General features: G+C 45.0%; 1 protein-coding gene across 15 annotated transcripts in view; it reads left to right on the forward strand.

The window, feature by feature from the left end:
- The window catches only part of LOC137647181 (alpha-1-inhibitor 3-like), a 221,023-nt gene that overhangs the window by 76,442 nt on the left and 129,614 nt on the right, over positions 1–14,967 (forward strand). The gene's annotated exons all lie outside the window — the stretch shown is intronic.

Here is a 14,967-nt window from a genome sequence, read left to right on the forward strand (position 1 = left end):
AGTTGCTCTGTAAGAGTGATGAGATGAATATTTTTAGAAAATATTTTAAGAAATTTATTCTTTGAATAGTCTTCGTGCTGTTTTTCAAAGATGAACTAACGTTTGGTTTATTTATGCTACGCAGTTTGCGCTCTATCGTTAGGATAGAGAAAGAGAGAATCACGGTTTCACTTTGCAGAAAGAGTAAATCGATTTTGACGTTTTGTTCATTCTTCTTTCAAACTGAAGTTTTTTAGATACTAATTTAAAGGAACATGTTAATTTTCAATTTCTTAGTCCTTTCAGTTTTTTCCTTTAGTCAAATAACCTGTTATTGACGAAGAGTGAGTGGGCCATTCTCTTGTGAGTGACAAGAGAGAGAAAGAGAGAACGATCCGATCTTTATTCTCGTCCCAAGTCTCTGTACAAGGAGTTTGGGAGCGAGTAACGTTCTCGATTCAGTTTTTTACTCTCGTCCCAAGTCTCTGTACGGGGAGAGAGGATAAAACGTTTTAGTTTTTATTCTCATCCCAAGGCACTGTACGGTGAGAGATTGAAAACGTAGTCCTTAGTGAACTAGTGTTTAGTCTCCTCCCCAGTCACTGATCTTTTTAACTTTATATATTTCTGTTTTATTCGATATATATGTATATGTTTATTGATTTTTGCATGTGTGTTTCATTTTGTACTAATGTGCTTACATTATACGACTCATTTCGCAATTCTAACCTTTTGATTTAAGGGAGAATTGCGTGCTTCAGGTAGAAATCAGTTTTATTCATGTCTAATGTGAAATTATTAAAAAATGCGATATCAGTGAAGTAAGTGCAAAAAACATGTTCTGTGTTGCGGAGGGTTCGTTTGTTCGTGCTTGTCGCTTGCCTAGTCCGAGACCTCTTTCAGGCTCCCCTGCACCAGGGAGAAGGAATGTCGTAGGACCTAAGGGAGTGAGGAGTGTAAACCAACGAACAGACGTTCCCTCAAAGGTATCAGACGTTGCTCGTCAAGCACGTCCTTGCCATATGACAGGAGAGACGAAGTTTCTCCTCGTCTTCCGATGATTCGTCTCTTTAAAAACCTGGGCGTAAGGTTTCGGGATGGTTGAAACGTTTATTAGTTCCTTCAGAACAAGTTCAACGTCCTAGCTGTAGTCATCATAAGAGTCCCGTTCATAGCGATGACGTTCATGTACAGACGTTTCTGCCACAGACTCGACGTGACGTTGAGCGGTAGACACCGTAGACACAACGTGACGTCGAGTGTCAGTCACCGTAGTCACGATATAGCATCGATCAGCAGTCACCGCTGTTACTACGTGACGTTTGAACGTCAGCCACCGCAATCACAGGTTGATCCGAAGTTAAGTGTTTTGCAAGATATGCTGTTAAAGCTTTCTTCTTTAATAGAAGCTTTCGATCCTGTTCCTGTGCGAAAGGATCCTTTGCTTTTTGTACGTCACGGTTCTGGGATAAGTGATTCAGGTCTTCAACCTTCTAAACGAGCTTTGTTACGCCACACTGACGTTATCCCTAGTGACAGCTTTGCTGTTAAACGAGATACGGAGCATAAATCTCGATGTAACTTTGATCGCTTTGAACGTCAGCCACCGCAGTTGCAGCGTGAAGTTGAGCTGCAGACACGACGTGACGTTGAGCGGTAGACATGACGTGACGTTGAGCGGTAGAAATAGTAGACATGACGTGACGTCGAGGGTCAGTCATCGTAGTCACGATATAGCATCGAACAGCAGTCACCGCTGTTACTACGGGACGTTTGAACGTCAGTTACTTCTGTCACGACGTGTAGTAGAATAACATTCTCTGCAGTCACAACGTGACATCGACCCTCCAACTTTAACTTCTGTTCATATACAAGTTGATGTAGCCTGTCAGTCTTTTCCTTCACGTCATTCTGAATATAAATCTCCTTCTCGCAAGACTTTAGATTTATCAGATGATGTGCCTTCTGAAGAAGTTGATGACCCCCTTTCAACTAATGTTCCTTTGGGGAGTCTTTCAGAAGAGGAGTAACCTAGGGTGGTCCAACAATCCCTTGTTTTATAATTATGAATTTCTTTAGTGAAATTTTGTCCTACTCGTTTTGTAACGGCTGCTCCGCCGTCTGAGTTTACTCTTGGCATGACTTTCTTCGACTCCTACATTTACGAAGTCAGTTCTCTCTTGTTCTTCCAAGAGGGCCATGCTCTTACTGGGAGACTGGTTGGAATCCAGGAGAAGTTTAGGAAAGTCTGCTTTTGCTTTTCCTCCTTCTTAATTAGCTTCTCGCTCGGGCGTCTGGTGTGACACAGGAGAAGTTCTCGGCTTGGGAGTACCTGCCTCTGTCCAGGGAGACTTCTTAAGCCTAGTGGACTCTCCTCGTCGTCTAGCCATGAGACGCTCCAAGATTTTATGGTCTGTTTCAGAGCTAGACCATCTCCTGTTAGTTTTTTCGAGCGTTTGAAGTTTTTATTTGTTGGATTGGTCCCTGGGAGCCTTAAGTAAGAAGGTCTCTCCAGCTGTCAATGTATTGCTGTACAATTATGTCATGCATGAACAAGGCTATCAGGGATGGCTCCAATGATCTGGCAGCCACGTTCACTGCAGGAGTACTTAAGATGTAAGTGTGCTCAATGTGTTCATTGTCAGACAAAGTTCACGATGAAGACTACCAAATCTGTCTTGGCAGCAGTAAGGGAAGGCGACTGGATGGTCTCTCTCGACCTTCAGGATGCATACTTCCACATCCCGATTCATCCAAACTTTCAACAACATCTGAGGTTTGTGGACGGGAAAGTAATGTACCAATTTCGAGCACTGTGCTTCGGCCTCATTCCTGCTCCTCTTGTTTTTACAAGGCCCTTGCAAAATGTAGCAAGCTTTCTACATTTTTTGAGGATTCAGAGCCTCCCTTTATTTTGACGACTGGCTAATCAGGGCGTCGTCATTAAATCGCTGTCTGGAGAGCCTCTAATGGACATTAGACCTAACCAAGGAGCTAGGTCTCATAGTGAACGTAGAGAAGTCGTAACTTACAGTACTCCATCCCAGACTATTCTTTATTTGGGAATGGAGATACAGTGTCGGATTTTTCGGGCCTTTTCGTCTCCCACAAGATTGGAACAAGCTCTGTTAAAAGTCCGTCACTTGCAACAGAAAAACAGTTGCTCTGTAAGAGTTTGAACGAGCCTCGTGGGAACTCTTTCATCGCTGGAGTAGTTTATCTCTCTGGGGAAACTCGACCTTTGCCCTCTCCAATTTCACCTAAACCATTGGATCAAGGAGAAGGGCTTAGAGAGTATCTCTTTCCCAATCTCCAACTCAATCTAGACATGTCTGACTTGGTGGGACAGCAACATCAGACTTCGAGAAGGTCTTTCTCTTGCGATCAAGAACCCAAACCATGTGTTGTATTCAGATGCATCGGATTTGGGTTAGGGAGCTCCACTGGACAGTCTGGAATGCTCGGGTCTTTGGTCCGCGGATCAGAAGGAACTCCATTTAAGGCAAGTAACATCTCTTTTGACGAGATTTGTGCAAGGAAAAATGAATGTCTTGGCGGACTGCCTCAGCAGAAGAGGACAAGTCATCTCCATGGAGTGGACGTTGCACAAGACTGTGTGCGAAAAGCTATGGATGACATGAGGTCAACCCACCATAGATCTTTTTGCGACTTCACTGACAAAGAGGCTCTTGACTTACTGCTTTCCAGTTCCAGATCCAGAGGCAGCCCACATAGACGCTTTCCTGCTGGACTGGTCTCACCTGGACGTTTATGCCTTTCCACCTTTCAAGATCCTAAACAAGGTGCTGCAGAAGTTCACCTCTCACGAAGGGACCAGGTTGACGTTGGTTGCTCCACTCTGGCCCGCGAGAGAGTGGTTCACAGAGGTACTTCTATGGCTGGTAGACGTTCCAAGAAGTCTGCCGTTGCGGATGGATCTCTTGCGACAGCCTCACGTAAAGAGATTTCAACAAAGCCTCCCCACGCTTCGTCTAACTGCCTTCAGACTATCGAAAGACTCTCTTGAGCTCGAGGGTTTTCAAAGGAGGCAGCTGGAGCGATCGCGAGGGCTAGAAGATCCTCTACCATCAGGATCTATCAGTCAAAATGGGAGGTATTTATAGACTGGTGCAAGTCCTCCTCTATTTCCTCTTCCAAGTGCCTCTGTAGCGCAGATTGCGGATTTTCTGCTTTATCTGAGAAACGGTCGCTCCCTCTCTGCATCCACCATTAAAGGCTACAGAAGCATGTTAGCTTCTGTTTTCAGGCATAGGGGTTTGGATCTTTCTAATAACAAAGATCTCCAAGACCTGCTTAAGTCTTTCGAGACTTCCAAGGAGCGTCATATTTCAACTCCTGCTTGGAACTTGGACGTGGTCCTACAGTTCCTTATGTCAGACAGGTTTGAACCATTAAATTCAGCCTCCCTGAAGGATCTTACCCTCGACACTTTTTTTGGTGAGCTTGGCTTCGGCTAAAAGGGTTAGTGAGATAAATGCTTTTAGCAAGAACATCAGCTTCTCCACTAATAAAGCAGTATGCGCTCTTCAACTTGGTTTTTTGGCCAAGAATGAACTTCCGTCTCGTCCTTGGCCTAAATCATTTGAAATCCCCAGTCTTTCTGAGATTGTGGGGAATGAAGTTGACAGAGTGCTGTGCCCCGTTAGAGCTCTTAAATTTTATTTATCCAGAACTAAACCGCTACGTGGTTGTTCAGAGGCTTTATGGTGCTCCGTTAAAAAGCCCTCTTTGCCCATGTCTAAGAATGCGTGGTCTTATTTTATTAGACTTTTGATTCGGGAGGCACACTCTCATTTAAGTGAGAAGGATCGTAATTTACTTAAAGTCAAGGCCCATGAAGTTAGAGCGATAGCAACTTCAGTAGCGTTTAAGCAAAATAGATCCATTAAAAGTCTAATGGACGCGACCTTTTGGAGAGGCAAGTCGGTATTCGCTTCATATTACTTGAAAGATGTCCAGACTCTTTATGAGGACTGCTACACACTGGGACCATTCGTAGCAGCGAGTGCAGTAGTGGGTGAAGGCTCTACCACTACATTCCCTTAATCCCAATATCCTTTTAATCTACTCTTGAAATTTTTAATCTTATTTTGGGTTGTACGGGAGACTAAGAAGTCTTTCGCAATCTTTTTGATTTGGCGGGTGGTCAAAATGTTGTTTCTTGAGAGCGCCTAGATTAAGGGTATTGATGAGGTCCTGTTATAGGGGTGTTCGCCCTGGATATAACAGCTCCTGGGAGTCTTTCAGCATCCTGAGAGGATGGCTGGGCTTCGTGAGGAAAGCGGACTAATGAGGCAGAGTAATCATCAGAGTCTGCTTCCTTACCAGGTACCTATACTTAAGTTTGTTTTTATGAAATATTTGTCAAAAACTCTTGAGCATATACGCCTTTATTGTTATAATACTGGTCTCTACCCACCACCATGGGTGTGAATCAGCTATTTATATATTCACCGGCTAAGTTTAATATTTAAAAATTATATTTTCATTATAAAATAAATTTTTGAATATACTTACCCGGTGAATATATAATATTAAAGGCCCTCCCTTCCTCCCCGATAGAGACCCTGCGGACTGAGAAGAACTGGAGTGGTTGAGAAGTATATGCGGTATCTGGCCGATAGTCGGCGCTGGTGGGCACACCCGCAACCTTCATGGCGATCGCTCGCGAGTTTTTTGGAATCTGTCGGGCCGTCGGAGACGTCAGCTATTTATATATTCACCGGGTAAGTATATTCAAAAATTTATTTTATAATGAAAATATCATTTTTGCTGTAAATTTTTTATATTTCTTGGTAGACATCTTGATGGGTTATGAGTAAATTCTTATTCATATATATTGTGAGGAAAAAAAATGATTAGCATAACGGGTAATTATAATCACCGTAATTACCTGCAATTACCGGTAATGGTAATTTGTTACTCAAAACGATGAACTAATTTTGTTTGCTACTTGTAGTGTTTGCTTGTTTTTGAAAGCTATTAGGCGGTGATGATAATCGTCTGTTTGCAACTAAAGTGTTCGCTAGAAAATGTACGCTGAATACTCAATTGTTATTGTAAACAGATGTTAGTATTTAGGTGTTGTTCCGATTTGTTTTATACATTTGTTTGTCGCAATTAGGCATAACCCCTACTTTGTTGGTAATTATGGTATGCTGGAGATAAAAGACCTTTAGCCTACTGCCAAAATCAAGACTCGAACATTACATGAGGTATACGATGAATTCATGATTTTGAAGGCAAAATAAGGGGGTCGAACATTACACGAGTATATTAGGTATATATGTATATATATATATATATATATATATATATATATATATATATATATATATATATATATATATATATATATATATATATGTATGTATGTATATATATGTATATATATATATATATATATTTATATGTATTTTTGGGCTCAAGCCATGTCGTCCTGATGGAAGTTCCTATAGGGTAGCTTCCTAGGGTATATTAGAACTACGGCGATATTCCCAGAGAATTTACCTTAAGGTACCCAGAATTCTAACTCCTGGAGCGAATATCCCTACCAGGGATATCGCGAAATATCAGAGGACGTATTCTTGACACGCCACATGGCAATCTGCACCCCGAACAGAGATAACACTTCGAAGGGGTCAATTGGCAAGAAAACGAAAACAAGAAAGAAAAAGGAGAGCCGTTCGCAAGGCTCTCTCTTCTCCCGTTTCATAAGCGTGCATTGCGCTGATTCTGGTGCCATCTGTATTCCTTTTTGCGTAGCTTAACAACTCTGTGTTTTTTCCTGTGTTTCTCGCAAAATCTTGGATTTAATCGCTTTATTATGCTTTCTCCAGCTTTGTCTGCCTCTGATAAGTTGAGTAGTATTTCTTTTATGTATAAATGTAGGCTCTTGGTAATTTTTAAAGTGATTAATAGTAATAATCTTTGTTACAAGAGCCGTTGCCTACCGGAGGCGTACTGGACGCTGTCGCTCGCTAGTTATGAGTTTTAGTTAGCCAGAGCGACGTTCCCGGCTGTTTTGCTTTAATAATTTTAGCTATTTAGCGTTACATAGGATTTCCTTATTCGTGCTTTAGTATTGTTTGTTTTGGCGAAGTATTCGCCAATTCTGGCCTATGCTAGACCATGTAGCCTAGTCGTTTGGCCCTAGTACTTTCCTGCATGAATTTTGGATTTCCGAGTGTTTTTAAAATTTTATTGAAGCTTTAGGCAGTTTTATACATTTAAGATTATATTGATTATTTCCAAGATAGTATACGAGTGAGTTTCGGTGATTTAGGTAATCGATTCTCTTGGTGCCTAGGCTAAGTTGCCTATGGAGCCTTAGTATACTTTCTCATACTCCCCGGTTGCTTTCTTTTCTTCGGAGAAGGTATGCAATCCCTTTCCCTCTGTTTAAGCCTTGGGCTTAACCCTAGTGGTTTATCTGAATTAACTTTCGATACAACTATATTGGGGTGTTACTGTACCTTCCTGTTCCAGTAAGTCTGGCTTCAGAGAGGGGCAGAACATCAGAGTTTTTAGTCTGAATCTGTGTTTGTCTGGCTTGGGGTAGAGTCTCCCTCGCTAGTCTGACGCAGACATAGGAGGCTTAGCCTCCTTAGGTCACTCCGGAAGGTTCTGTACGAGATGATTCCTTCTTTTGTGATCTAGGAGACTAGTCCTTGTTGCTGTTCTCGGTGGGAGGATGAGATCCTTTCCCTGGGAGTAGCAACACCTTCCTTGCTTTGGTTCAGTGGGGGTTGGCAAGTATTGCTGGCCTCCCCTCTTGGATCTCCCTTAGGCTAAGATGAGTTTTCTTGGCTGCGGGTGATTCTTTACTAAAGCAAGGTTGGTAGGACCCTCTTTGTCCCTTCCCCCTCTATCTCTGTAATGGCTTAGCCGTTACAGTACTGTACGTCATTCTACATCTGGACCTAGTACAGGTTAGGATGTGGAATTGACTCGGTCCCTTGCCGGCCGGCAGAGGGGTCCTACAGCCCTTTCATAGAAAGGGAAGGGCGGGTCCATCAGGACGACATGGCCATCTCACCCGGCAGCCGGGTGCTACCTTGTGTAGTTGCCGGCCGACATTGGCTGTTGCCGGCCGGCAGTTACTGCCGGCCGGCACATGCATTTGAACCAGCGTTCTGCCGCCTTATAGCTGTTAAGTAGTATACTTTAAAGCTAGTTATGGTGTGGGCCGACCGGCGCATTACCTTCTATACTGTACCAGTATTCTTCAGTATAGCATATACTGTAGGGAGAAAACTATAGTATGGTATTGGTACAACACTGTGTGTTCTAACACTTTTGTGTTGTCTTGCACAGCCCTTTGGTGTTGCCTTACAGATAAGAAAGTGAGTTCTTTCTTGTCTATTATCCGGTATTTTAAAATCATATCTTAGGTGTGAGCTCCACCTGTTTCCTCTGGAAATTTGTCATTGGTTACTCTAGGACAGATTAACCATACGATTTTATTATCTGGAAGGCTGCAACAATTGGTTGTGCGGGAAACACAAGTGTGTGTCTTTCCTTTCTGATTTGTTATGCTAAACTGTGCATATCCAGTGATACGTAGTTCACTTGATACTCATGGAAATTTCTTCTCTTTACAGGAGGAACGTCCGAAGTGCGGAAGTGCTTTCTGCAACGTACGCAGTAAGAACTTCTGCGGACATGAGTTATGTAGGAGGCACGCAGCATGCGCTGTCTCCAAGGGTGATCTCCGGTATTGGGACCCTCAGGTATGTACCGTGTGCTCTAACCTGATTACTGAGGCTTTTGATTCCCCTAGGACGGCGGAATCAAGGGATATAGCAAGGGAGAAGCTTCGTACCTGGGTAAGGGGCTTCCAGAAGAACACCTCTGGACCTTATCTTCCAAGTGAGAAGATGAGGGCTTACCTTTTCCCTAGGGCATCAGCTGATGCAGTGATTCCCCAGCCTCAACAGGAGATCCCCCTAGTTCAGATCCAGGTGGATGCTGAAGTCGTGGTCGCCTTGCAAGACATCCAGTTGGACGACAGGATGTCAGTCGTTTCCGAGCGTCTGGAGGAAGACCTCCTGGCAGGAGGCCAGGATGAAGATCAAGCCCCAGACATTGTAGAGGAAGAGGCCGACGAGGTGTCGGCTGCTTCGGTTCAGATCTCTGAACCTATTCCCTCAACATCGTCCGCTCTCCCAGTAGAGCTGGGACAGGCCCTCTCCTCCATTGTTGGAATGATCCAACAAATGCAGAAGGAGAATATTGAGAAGGCGGCTGCAATGGAACTGCAGATGCAGAAGCTTGCAGCATCACGTGGGCCTCAGAAAAGGCTCAGTGTGAAAGACCTTCCCTTGTGCTCAGATGCTAACCCGTGGAGATATGCTGAGCACATGTCGATGACGACTGGAAAGATCGTCATGTCGGATAAGTTGGGTTCAGTCCCCTAGAGGAGGTGGAATTCTGGCCCAGCAAAGGGTCATATCCGGACTGTTATGTCCGGTTGAGGAAGGAACCAGCTTCAAAGGAGGAGACAGAGCCGAAGGAGGTCATAGTGATGGACCATGCTAAGGCTCAAGCTTTGCTTTCATCTTTGATGAAAGAGAGGGGCTTCACGAACTCAAAGGTAGCTGCATTGAGTAAGAAGCTCCCTTCCTTTGTGTCCTCTCCTGCTAGAGCCTTCCCCTTTTTGCAGAAAGGGATTGCGGCTGTATTAAAAGCAGTCGAGGCTGGCAAGCCTTGCCCCTCCCTGGAGGAGTGTAAACCCTTGTCGCTGGCCCTACCTATGGACCACAAGGACTGGAAGGACGTCCATCTTACCTTCTCAGTCGGGAAGTTGGAGGCTGATATTGCCAGACATCAGTTCGGTGAGAACCTCCCTAAGCTGTCTGACTTTCTTTTGCGGAGAGAGCTCGAGACAAAAGAAAGACTGGCTGCCTCAATGTCTCTTCAGACCACTCTTGAGACGATGGCAAGTGACCCCAAGGTCCATGAAATGTTCATGGTAGTGGCCAAGACTCATCTGGCCACAGTGACGAAGGATCTTTACAGCTTTGTCAGGGCGAGGAGAGCTTGTAGGGAGTTCGTGTTCACCTCGGCTACGGTGAGGCACGAGCCAAGGAAACTAATCTCCTCCAACATTTGAGGCAAAGACCTTTTCCCTAGCGAATTGGTCAAAGAAGTTGTTGATAAGGCTGCCACGGAGAATAGAAACCTTCTCCAGAAGTGGGGCCTGTCTATCAAGAGAAAGTCTTCCCGGATGAGGGTCCCCAACCAAAGAGGAAGACTAAGAGGACTAGGCTACCGTCTTGGCCAGCCAAGCCATTTGGACAGCAACAGCAACAGCAATTGCCGATGCCTTCAGTGCCCCAGATGGTGGCACAAACCCCGACCACATTCCAGTGGGTACCCCAGGCCGTGTCGACGCAGTCCCCGGCATTCAACCCAACGTTCGAAGGGCAGTCAACTTCCTTTCGAGCAAAGCCTAGAGGAGCAGCCAGAGTCTCGTCTAGGCGCCCCTCAAGGGGAAGGGGATTCAGGGGTGGTCGCGGTCAGGGAGGCAAGACCTCAGGACAACAGTCCAAGTGAGATGATACCGGTAGGAGGGAGACTTCAGAACTTTCGGGATCGGTGGACCTTCGATCCCTGGGCCCACAGCCTAGTCAAGAATGGACTGGGCTGGAGCTGGTACAGCACTCTACCCCCGTGCCCTCGGTTTTTCCAACACTCCACCCCCGTTCTGGAGGAGTACATCCAAGATCTGTTGGAGAAAAAAGTGATCCGAAGGGTAAAGTCCATCAAATTCCAAGGGAGGCTGTTTTGTGTTCCCAAGAAGGACTCGGAAAAACTCAGAGTCATTCTGGACTTGTCGCCACTCAACAAGTTCATAGTGAACTGCAAGTTCAAGAGGCTAACACTGCAACACATAAGGTCCTTACTGCCCAAGAGGGCATATACCGTCTCCATAGACTTGTCAGACGCCTATTGGCACGTTCCAATCAACCGTCGACTCTCCCCCTACCTAGGGTTCAAGCTACAACGAAGACTATACGCCTTCAGAGCCATGCCACTCGGGCTAAATATAGCTCCAAGGATCTTCACGAAGCTTGCGAGCATAGCTCTCAAACAATTACGCCTAAAGGGAATTCAGGTAGTAGCCTACCTGGACGACTGGCTGGTGTGGGCAGCATCCAAGACAGAATGCTTGCAAGCTTCCATTCAAGTGATCCAGTTCCTAGAGTATCTAGGCTTCAAGATCAACAGAAAAAAGTCTCGACTTTCTCCATCTCAAAAGTTCCAGTGGCTGGGAATCCACTGGGACCTAATGTCACACTATTTCTCCATCCCGGCGAAGAAAAGGAAGGAGATAGCGGGTTCTGTCAAGAGACTTCTAGATTCCGAAAGGATATCAAGACGCGAACAGGAGAGAGTACTGGGTTCTCTCCAGTTTGCTTCGGTGACAGACCCGGTGCTAAGAGCACAGCTAAAGGATGCAACCGGAGTTTGGAGAAGTTATGCATCAAACGCGCGAAGAGATCTGAGAAGACCAGTTCCGCTTCGTCTACGTACTCTTCTCAGGCCTTGGTCCCAAGCCAGACATCTAAAGAAGTCGGTTCTTCTTCAGCCACCTCCACCGTCGGTGACAATTCACTCAGACGCCTCGAAGGAGGGATGGGGAGGTCACTCTCATCGGAAAAAGGTCCAGGGGACTTGGTCCAAGCTATTCAAGACCTTTCACATAAACTTTCTAGAAGCTATGGCAGTGCTCCTTACCTTAAAGAAAGTCTCCCCGCGTCACTCGATCCACATAAGGTTGGTGCTGGACAGCGAGGTAGTTGTGAGATGCTTGAATCGACAAGGATCAAGGTCACCACCTCTCAACCAGGTGATGTTGGCCATCTTCCGATTGGCGGAAAAGAAGAAGTGGTACCTGTCGGCAGTTCACCTTCAAGGAGTCCGCAATGTGACAGCGGACGCTCTATCTAGGTTCACACCGATAGAGTCGGAATGGTCCCTAGACGCAGGATCATTCTCCTTCATCTTGAGTCAAGTCCCAGAACTGCAGATAGACCTCTTTGCGACGAAAGACAACAAGAAGTTGCCCCTGTACGTGTCCCCGTACGAGGACCCCTTAGCGGAAGCAGTGGACGCGATGTCCCTCGACTGGAACAGATGGTCCAGGATTTATCTGTTCCCTCCTCACAACCTTCTGTTGAGGGTCCTCAACAAACTGAGATCCTTCAAGGGGGTAGCGGCATTAGTGGCCCACAAGTGGCCGAACAGCGTGTGGTTCCCCCTGGCATTGGAACTACGGTTGAAGTTTCTACCGCTACCAGATCCAGTTCTGACCCAGCGAGTCCAGAAGTCGACTGTCTGCGCTTCATTACAGAAAACCCGGACCCTGCAGCTCATGATTTTCTCTCCCTAGCGGTGAGAAAGCGTTTCGGGATTTCGAAAGCCAGCATAGACTTCCTAGAGGAATATAAGTGCAAATCTACTAGAAGGCAATGTGAGTCATCTTGGAGAAAATGGGTGGCCTTTGTCAAGGCAAAGAATCCGCAGGAGATCTCGACGGACTTCTGCTTATCTTTCTTCATCCACCTCCATGGTCAAGGGTTGGCAGCTAACACGATTTCGACGTGTAAGTCTGCTTTGACAAGACCCATTCTATATGCCTTCCAGGTCGACCTCGCTAACGAGATCTTTAATAAAGTTCCGAAAGCCTGCGCTAGGCTCAGACCTTCAGCACCTCCAAAGCCCATTTCATGGTCTTTAGACAAAGTTCTTCATTTCGCTTCGCTGTTGAGCAATGAGGAGTGTGCGTTAAAGGATTTGACCCAAAAAGTTATTTTCCTATTTGCACTCGCGTCCGGGGCCAGGGTTAGTGAGATTGTAGCCCTCTCGAGAGAGGAAGGTCGTGTTCAGTTCCTGGATGGGGGAGAACTGAACCTGTTTCCGGATCCTACGTTTCTCGCCAAGAATGAGTTACCCACCAACAGGTGGGGTCCCTGGAGAATCTGCCCTCTGAAAGAAGATGCATCTCTATGTCCAGTAGAATGCCTAAAGGTCTATCTTCGTAGAACTTCAGACTTCAAGGGTGGTCAACTATTCAGGGGAGAAACATCAGGCTCAAATTTATCACTGAATCAACTCAGGGCGAAAATCACATATTTTATTCGCAGAGCGGATCCTGACAGTACACCCGCAGGTCACGATCCGAGGAAAGTTGCCTCATCCTTAAATTTCTTTAATTGTATGGATTTTGAACATCTTCGTTCATACACTGGCTGGAAGTCTTCCAGAGTGTTCTTTCGCCACTATGCGAAGCAAGTGGAGCAACTAAAGAGATCTGTGGTAGCAGTGGGTTGCGTCGTTAACCCTGCTGTTTAACTCTGCTGTTTAACTCTGCGAGGAACAGTGGTTTTAATTGGGACGATTAATTCCAGGGTGAGTGTGTAGTTACATACTGTGCTACAAACTAAGTGAGGGCACTGAGTTGCCCACGTTGACTGTTCCACTTCCAAAGGTGAACCTAGCATAAGTGCAGACATGTGTGCCGAGCGTTTCTAACGCTAATGTGACTGATTAGTAATACAGACTTTTATGACTTTGATACCTCGGTATGTTAAAAGTGGCACTAATGTTTTTCTTTCAGATAAACAAGTTTCTGTTTACTATCATACTTATGCTTAAAGTTTTGGTTATCCTCTTCTTATATATATATATATGTATATAGTTGTTGTTAACCTGTCTTTATTGTCTGTCAAGAAACTTGTTCTTGAGAACCTTGCGTCTCCTTCACCTGTGTCAATTTATTGGTATAATTGAGCATTCATTCTATGTATATTTATCTGGGATAATTCTAATAGATTGTTCCTTTATGCAAGCTAATGTTGCATTGGTTTATGCTTTCCCTTAGCGGGAGGACTCCATCCCATAAGGGGACGGTAGCGGATTTACAAGTTTCCTCCTATGCGGATATAAACCTTTGTCCAATACAAGTATTGAGCGGAGAACTGGTCGATATTTCATATTGACGCAGTGGTTCTTTACAAACTATGCTTTACTTAATATAGGGTGAGACCACTATATTGGCTTGCCTGGTATTCATACATAGGTATATGTACTCTTCGAGACTTTTCCAGAGTCTAGTAGGACTTCCCTGTAGGGGGCAGGAAGCTCTAACATAGTTTATGGTTAGTTGAAAAGATGTATAACGGTAACATCTTAGGTCTCTAGGTCTAGTCGACCGGGGAAATACCTCCGGGAAGTACGGCACGTTCTGAGAATCCACAGATACAGTAATGCTCTGGTATACTTCCATCAGGACGACATGGCTTGAGCCCAAAAAACGGATTTTGAGCGAAGCGAAAAATCTATTTTTGGGTGAGATGGCCATGTCATCTTGATGGACCTGCCCTTCCCTTTCTATGAAAGGGCTGTAGGACCCCTCCCTACATACAGTATCTGTAGCACCTCGTGTATCGCTACAAGGAATACAGATGGCGCCAGAATCGGCGCAATGCACGCTTACGAAACGGGAGAAGAGAGAGCCTTGCGAACGGCTCTCCTTTTTCTTTCTCGTTTTCGTTTTCTTGCCAATTGACCCCTTCGAAGTGTTATCTTTGTTCGGGGTGCAGATTGCCATGTGGCGTGTCAAGAATACGTCCTCTGATATTTCGCGATATCCCTGGTAGGGATATTCGCTCCAGGAGTTAGAATTCTGGTTACCTTAAGGTAAATTCTCTGGGAATATCGCCGTAGTTGTAATATACCCTAGGAAGCTACCCTATAGGAACTTCCATCAGGACAACATGGCCATCTCACCCAAAAATAGATTTTTCGCTTCGCTCAAAATCCGTTATATATGTATATGGATGTATATATATGTATATATATGTATATAGATGTATATAGATGTATGTATATGTATATATATGTATATATGTATGTGTATATATACATATATATACATAAAATACATATATGTATGTATAG

The sequence above is a fragment of the Palaemon carinicauda genome, chromosome 9, assembly GCF_036898095.1.
Source record: "Palaemon carinicauda isolate YSFRI2023 chromosome 9, ASM3689809v2, whole genome shotgun sequence".
In the NCBI taxonomy this organism is placed as follows: Eukaryota; Metazoa; Arthropoda; class Malacostraca; order Decapoda; family Palaemonidae; genus Palaemon; species Palaemon carinicauda.